The following is an 8023-nucleotide window of genomic DNA, read 5'->3' as shown; positions in this document are numbered from 1 at the left end:
ACACTGTGAAATGAGGCCCAAACAGCTTTATGATCTGTGAAATATGTTTCTAAAACATCTGCTTGTATATCAATGTTAGATATATTTGTATATGATCAATTACTGTGTTGTTGTCAGTTGTATAAGTTGATATGAACTGTTTGTAATGGTTATCCCTCACTAGTAAATTATGCAAAGGTCTTCTGTCTGTTTCAACAAGCCAATTTATATTAAAGTCTCCAGTAATGATATTGTTGTCTGGTGAAATGTTATTTATACCTCAGTTATTGCTTCATAAAGTTGTCTTACAGGCACGTTTGGGGAGTGATATATCTCTATGATTATCCAATCCTCAATACTCGCTAACTTAATTACTGTTATTTCAACACCATGTATATTGTGACAATAGGGGTATCCAGGTAAGTATGGGATTTTACTGTACACAGCTGTACCACCATAAGACCTTGATCCATTGCTGGAATTAAGGTTATCATTACGGGAGAGAACATAACCAGCAATGTCATACATGTCATTATTATCTTGAGAATTAAATCTTGTTTCTGTGAAAATATTGATATCAGCACTTAGATAAATTAAGTCTATACGTATATCTTCTATGTGTTTGTGAAGAGACCTTACATTAAGATAACACAGTTTAAGAAGGGAAAATGTTATGTCATGGAGAGGGGAGATGCAAAGCTTAAGTTTTGCAGTTGTTCTTAATCTCTCCATCTGGATTAACAGCAATCTTGCTTTCACACAAATCAGAAATATATAGGCCTTCTATAGCAGTTACTCTACTGAGTCCCACATAATATATGTGTGGAATAGTATTTCTGGTTCTAAAATCCACAACAATTCTACTGTCAGTATCACCTTGTGACCTGTGAATTGTTTTTGCTGTTGCGGGACGCAGTGGAAATTGTTTTCTAACAACTTGTGCTGTTCTGTTTCTACCTACCGCAAACTGTGTAGTCACAGGGTTTACTGGGGTCCACGTGTGTTCAATTCCTTGTACATACAAATGTCTTTTTTCATTCCTTGTTTTCTGACCTACATCTGAGTGGTCAAATTGTACCCATACAATACCAGATGGTTTGGTTTGTTGATGTAACTGAACTAGTTTAACAACATTTCCAGCACCATTTGTCATGCCATCTTTGGTTCATATATTCATGACAAGGTGTGTTCTTTCACCCTCAGCAAGACAAAGGGTTGAGGCTAACTGTTTTGTTTTTCTTGGATCATTGGGTATTTGTCTTAGTATTTTGTTTCTTAGCTCTGGAGAGATAGCTCAAATAACACTATCTTGAGCATTTATTGTGAATTTGTTTCCTGTGGCTGCATTATGGGCCCTTTGATTAAATGCATCTACTTTAGTATTCTGTATAAATAAGTGAGGTGCATCTATTGGGTTGTTGATGTCTTCTTGTATAGCTCTCTTTAAGTTTTGCAAGGTCAGCTACTGTGTGTTTACCTTTACGCAACCTATTAAGTAATTCTACAAACAATTTGCTGTCTCTTTGACCCATGATTTCATTAAGTTCAAACATTTTAAAGTGTTTATGCCATAAACTGGGAGAAAGAACAGCATAAATCTACATTTTTGAGGTCTTTGAAAATATAAGCATCCATAACAGATTCTAATTGGAATAAGTCACCAATAGCAATTATGCTCACACCTCCAAAATCCTCTCTACAGCCTTTTATATCTTTAAGCCTATTGTTTGGCTGTACTGCAAACATACCATTTCCTACCATTGAGATTTCATCAACAAAAATCAATTGACTTCTCAAAGTGTTTAGTCTACTTGAATCAAGCTGTTTGTAATTTCTCAGTGATTGATTGGCAGGAATGGTCAGAGTGCTATGAAGAGTGTTACCCTTAAGCTTTACCAGTTGGAGCTAATAGAATAACTTTGATCTGATGAAAATCATCACCAGCTCTAGTGTTATAATACTTAAGCACTGCCTGATACAAATCTTTTGTTAAATGCGATTTGCCAACACCAGCCCCTCCACTGAGGAAGCAGTAGAAAGGGGTTTCTGAGGTTTTAATCTGATGTAAAATGTGATAAAAAATTCTTTTTGCTCTTTATCGGGTGTCTGGACCGTTTGACGAAAATCGAAATCAGGTATTTCATTCAATATCAGTGGTTCATTATTCAGCGATGTTGATGGAATGTTGAGATCATCAGAGAGGTCATAGTTTTCACTTAAATCAGGATGTAAATCTTCATGAGATCCAATCCTTGAACGGAATTGGTCGATGGAGATCCCCATATTTACTTGTGTGCTTGAGCGAGCAACAACAACAATCCAACTAACTAGAAACTCAGTTTATTAAAATAGATAACACTCTTGACAGTTCAAGGCAAACAATAGTTTCTTTCAGTTTGTGACACTTTGAGACACTCGTGAGACATTTTGAGACACTCGTGGGACACTTTAAGACACCCTGAGACTCTTTGAAGCGCAACCCGCACAAATACATTCAAGCCGACAAATGTTGGCTTGCGAGAGTACAATGACTCCTTTCAATCTGGCACAACCCGCACCGAAGGTCCAAGCCGATAAATGTTGGCTTGTGAAAACGTAAAAGCTCCTGTGCAACCTGCACTGAACACAAGCCGCGTTTCAGCGTGTTGGCTTTCTTCTGTTATAGACACCTGAAGAAATAACGAAACAAACGCCTCAGATTATGAAAGAAAGAACACAAACCAGGTGTACAAACGTAATCGCCTTTCGTGAGAGCTTAATCGTGAAGCTCCCACAACAAAATTGAAAAGTTAAAGCACGCAAAGAACCCGTGAAAATATGAAATGACTTATCCTTACCTTGGAAACGAAAATCCCCAAGAAACAAATATGAAATTCCGAATAAGTTCTCCAAAACCCAACGACTGAGAAGAGAAATGGCCGCCGTACAATACACTATGAAAAAACGCCGACTGGAATCCAGTCTTTACGGCTCACTGAACGCAAATAGAAACCACGTGACAAGCACTTCTCTCTCGTGGACAAATAAATAAAGAAATAAATTTCGCGGGCCTTGACAAAGTGTGGAAAATCCCACACAACAACGCAAATCCATGTGTTTGCTTAATTGCGCTCGTGTCAAAGATCATTTACATGATTCTTAAAATTGACCAAGATCTCATTTTGACCGTTCAACTTCGTTCGTTTATCTTCTACGTTGAGGATTTTAGGTTTTCACAGAAACAGAATGGAGATTAGGTGCTGAGTTGTCCTAAAACGTTGCGTAAACGTGATCGGTCGTAACGCTTGCGCGCTTGCGTGACTTACAAAGTGGACGAAGGTGATCGGAAGGCGCATTCTCGATAATTTACGTTGAAATATCAGGTCATGAACTACGCACAATGTGGAGAAGATCAAAATTAAAGAATAAAATTTGGTACTCTGGTCATAACAGACATATCGCGTTGCTTAAAAGGGCACAAAAACCAAGTTAAAATAGGTTACAGTGTTTATATTTACAAAACAACACGCATACACTCTGAAATAATTCTTGCAGTTTCTCCCGAGATTTAGTATACGGAACCAGATGAACTAACCCTCCTTTCCGCAGATTTGCTTCAATCATTAATGATGTTATGCTCCTATGGACCACAACGGTTTTGAGCGACAAACTCGACATCTCCCTGCGACCATCAAAATCGACTGGACAAACCCGGTCTGATATATTGCGTGCGTGATTGTGCAAATTTTTCCCCATGCCATATGGCCTGTTTCGCGGGTACTACAAATTGAAACCAAAATTAGTTGGTGTAACGAATTAGAATCGAAAGTTATTAAAATGGACTGAATTACATTTTAATGAGAATTTTAACTTTTAGAAAGGTTTACTTGATTCATGGAAAACAAAGATTGGAGTGGCTTTGGATATTTCAACCCTGATTTCTCTCCTGGAATGCCGGTGTCCCAGCGGATTTGGACCCCCCCTAGATTTGGACCTCCCGGTCCAAATCCGCTAGCGGATATGGACCCCCCGGTCCGAATCTGCTAGCGGATATGGACCCCCCCGGTCCAAATCCGCTAGCGAATTTGGACCCCCCTCCGCGGATTTGGACCCCCTAACAAAACTGAGTGAAAACATCATCCTTAACGTTCTAGTAAAAATGGATGATACTCTACGTTCCAATGCGTACTAAAGTATGTTTTTAATTCAAAACATGCGTATCGTTAATGCATACGAACTGGCATCCCGTCAGATGTTTCTTTTGACCAAGGGAAAATGGGCAAGAATTTAGTTTAATGTCTGGAGAGAGGTCGTTTTGAACCTTTCCGCGATAGTCGAACACCGCTAGATTCAATGAGAGACAAACTTGTGACACTAATTTATTTTGTCATTGTTCAATGCCCGAGTGTTGGGACGACATGGTACAGTGCGAGTTGTGCGAGGAAAGGTTACACATGAGCTGCGAGGGATTTAAGACTGCCCCGGAGGACGAGTGGCTCTGCATTGTCTACAGATTGCCAGACTCTAGACGTCTTCGTAATTGTTAAGGTGTTATTTAGGATCCCTCAACAGTTAATAATCGTTAAAATTAGAAAATAAGATTGAGTTCGATGTAATAGTCTCCACTTTTGTTAAGACGTTGACATTAATGTTGTTTTGCATCTGAAAATAAGCTGAGAGTTCCAATAGTTCAGAATAGAAACATTTTTACTTATCACAGGCTTTACGAACGACTTGTAATACGAGTAGTTTCTTCGTTCTTATTCAAAAACTGTTCAATTTTATTATTTTAGAAAATGAGACTGCGTTATTTCAGTGACTGGACGCAATAGTCTCCACTATTGTTATGACGTTTCGTACCAATGTTGATTCGCGTCAGAAGAAGCAAAGATTTATTGCAACAATTTCAATAGTTCGAATGCAGTAGTTTGTTCACATCTAATTCTTGCGTATACTGTTCGACTCGCTATAATGAATGCGGTAGAATTGGAACGAAATGGCTGTTGTTGTTTTTTTTTTTTACCTTTATTGAGGAAATGTTGTGTTGTGATTGAAAAGAACATCGACAAAAAAGCTTGCAAATAGAATTAGTTACCAAATATGACACAAAGGATGCTTAAAAGGAAAGTTTGGTAGGGGGGTCCAAATCTGCAAAGGGGGGGTCCATATCCGCGGGGGGTCCAAATCCGCTGTGACACCGGGACGAAGTATCGAGTCATTTTACGTACTAACAGCTATTCAGCGAAATCCTCGATTACAAGTTAATTTTGTTTCGTTCCGGTCGTTTTGACCACGATATGGAAAACAATATAACAGTTATCGGTATATTCTAAACATCCGAACACTTAAAGAAACATTGGAAATGCAGTGAAAGTTAACAGCCACAGCACAAGGGAAAATGTGAAGCAGTAAAAGAAAGCCAGACTGACTGGAGATGTTTTCGAAGTTTTCGGAATTAAAGTTGTAGTCGGATCACATGGGTAATATATTTGCAATTTCTCGAGAGTGATGGCTATTATTTAACTAAAAATTGATTCGTAAGTGCCTATCTGGGCTATCTACAATAGCAGACAAAACCAGAATTCTCTTGACAAAATCAAAGGACAAATTGTGTCATGACGAATTTTTGCCTCGATTTTTGCATCCGCTTAAAATTTCAAAATTGTCTAATTTCGTCAGCGCTTGATCTGCTCATGAGACCAGCTGGCATAGTTTGCCAATGGACTCAAACTCCAGTTTCAGGATTCATCGTATGTCGTTTCAAAGTTCAAAGAAAGTTAACGCCTTCCAGGTAAATTTTAGTCGAGAGGATCGCTCTTGGCGAGAGCGACACTTAGTAGTCACACAATCACACTTCGAAATAGCCTTCGTTAAAGATGCCGTATATGATGATAGTGACTATGTAATCCATTGAGACACTTGTTATATCTTCTTCCGTGCAAGTCATCTCTGCAGTGTTTTTAAGTTCATCCCGTAGACGTTACATATATCTTGATTCGGATTCCTAATAAAGATCAACTGAACCTTTAAGATCAATAGGTTGGATATTAGATGTACTCGAATGCTTTGATCGACCTGTTCTACTCTAGTGTGCCCTTGTTTCACTTGAATTTTCCTCACACATGAATTAAAATGAATCGTTATTTACGTTTGTTAAAATTACTGGGCCATCATCCCTCCTATAATAAAGCTACCGAGTCCTTGGAGATTCGGTTTGTCAGACTAAAATGTGCAGTAGTCATAACTTATTTCAGACGTGAACTATTTTTCCAACAAAAAAGCCAAAAGACAAAAACAAATAAATAAACAGGCAAACAAAGACCTAAATTGATTGTGCTAAAAAGATAACATTTTACATGCGTTCGATAAATTAGAGTTGATTCCTCGCACCAAACGGCAAAGAAATATCCCTAGTTCCTATTTGCTTATTCTTATTCAGTTTTGCGAACCATCACAACGACTCAATCCTTGTACGCTTAGATACTCAGTCATGGATATCCCGGATGCATGAACTTCGATTAACTGCGCTTGCTTTGCGATGTTCATCCGGGCTTCTGCCACTGAAATGGTGGCGATTGCACCCTAACACACGCACGCGAGAAATTGTTAGTAAGACATTATAGACTATCAGTGTGCATCTTTTTGTTATAGTGAGTACTTTTCAAATTTAAATTCCACCTAAACGACAACTGAAGACAAGCTAATCAATACAGAAATTTTCCGTATTTACATATAGCCTCATCTAAATAATCCGGAGGACTGGGTGAACTCGTGACAATTGTGTAAACCCAAGACGAAGTCGAAGGTTTGCATAACAGTTTGAGGAGTTCTCCAAACCAACCTAATGTTTATGAGGCTCCATAATTAAACAGAAAAGGTCTTCCACTGCATTCCGTTTAACATATTCAGCAAAATTTACAAAGGCATGTAACCTCGTAGGTGTTGACATACTGTCGTCGAAACACACTGATTATCGACCAATGAAAGTGTGCCTAGTATCTCAGTGGCTTTATAAGGTTTAATGCATGATTGAGATGGGAATCCATAATATAACCTGAGACTCTTTTAATTGACTCTTTATGCACCAGTTTTATCCCGCTTTAGAGACTTATTATTTTGTGTCTGTCTCCATCGATTTTGATGGACAGACAGAGTAACATTCTCTAATTACACTATAAAATTTGTTGGTATAGACTATAAGCTGTTATGAATTACAATTAGTCACGGGAGAGAAAAAAGTAAAGACTTGTTTTTTAAATTTAAATATGTGTATAAAAGAGACTGGATAAAATGTGTAGTTTTGAAGTGCCTCGAAAAGAATTGATTAACGGTATTTTCTAACAAAACATTTAAAATACTACTCGAAAATAACACTGCCTACAGCCACGATCTCTAAGTCAACTGATTTAATTAAAGTCATTAAACATTTAAGGTTTGCAAATACGAGTCTAACTTTTAATCATTGTTGTGCCCTACCAATAGAGGAGTTCCTTACTTACAGTGATCGCCTGCAGCATGGTATGTTAAAAGACTCCTTTTTACACGTCTTCATTATAGCTCATTAAAACCTTAAAAGTTGAAAGGAGACCGAAGTCCACTCGACAGCCTCAATAAACATTCAAACATCCTTTTGTGGCATAATAATTGGAACAAAAAGGAGAAAAAAAGAAAGGGAATCAAAAAAATCTTTATGCAAGAGGAAAGTTATCATGGAGACTTAGAAAAGAGATGTATGAATACGGGCAGACTTGAGCTGTTCAGCTATTTATAATACATCCTTTTAGGGTTATCATATCGCTTTCACAACAGTCCTGAGCAAAATTTTCTCTTACGCAAGGAATGGGGTGGCAAAATAATAACGTGCGAAAACAAATTCTAAAGGCATTCTTCCCAAAATCAATTAGAGAGATTTTAATCATTAATCACGTCAATGTAGTTTTTGGCAAAAAGTTAATCCGGTATTCGTTGATGACTTCGATATTTGGTTTACTCGTGACGTATGTCCAAAATTCTGCCCAGTTGCTGAACAGAAAAAGCAAAAACCCATTTACTATTAAACCTGGTT

At 37.8% G+C, this 8023-nt stretch overlaps 1 long non-coding RNA gene across 1 annotated transcript; it reads right to left on the bottom strand.

Moving 5' to 3' along the window:
• Positions 1–2303: 2303 nt before the first annotated feature.
• Positions 2304–2972, bottom strand: LOC149040009 (uncharacterized). Its single transcript, XR_016179568.1, has 2 exons — positions 2817–2972; positions 2304–2648 (listed from the first exon to the last, which is right to left on the bottom strand). It is a non-coding gene; the product is annotated as an uncharacterized LOC149040009 (long non-coding RNA).
• Between the last annotated feature and the right edge of the window lie 5051 nt (positions 2973–8023).

This window comes from Pocillopora damicornis, chromosome 9 (assembly GCF_964200805.1).
Source record: "Pocillopora damicornis chromosome 9, jaPocDami1.2, whole genome shotgun sequence".
Taxonomy (NCBI): Eukaryota; Metazoa; Cnidaria; class Anthozoa; order Scleractinia; family Pocilloporidae; genus Pocillopora; species Pocillopora damicornis.
Note: the sequence above shows the minus strand (reverse complement) of the source record. Positions and strands in the feature narration are given on the sequence as shown.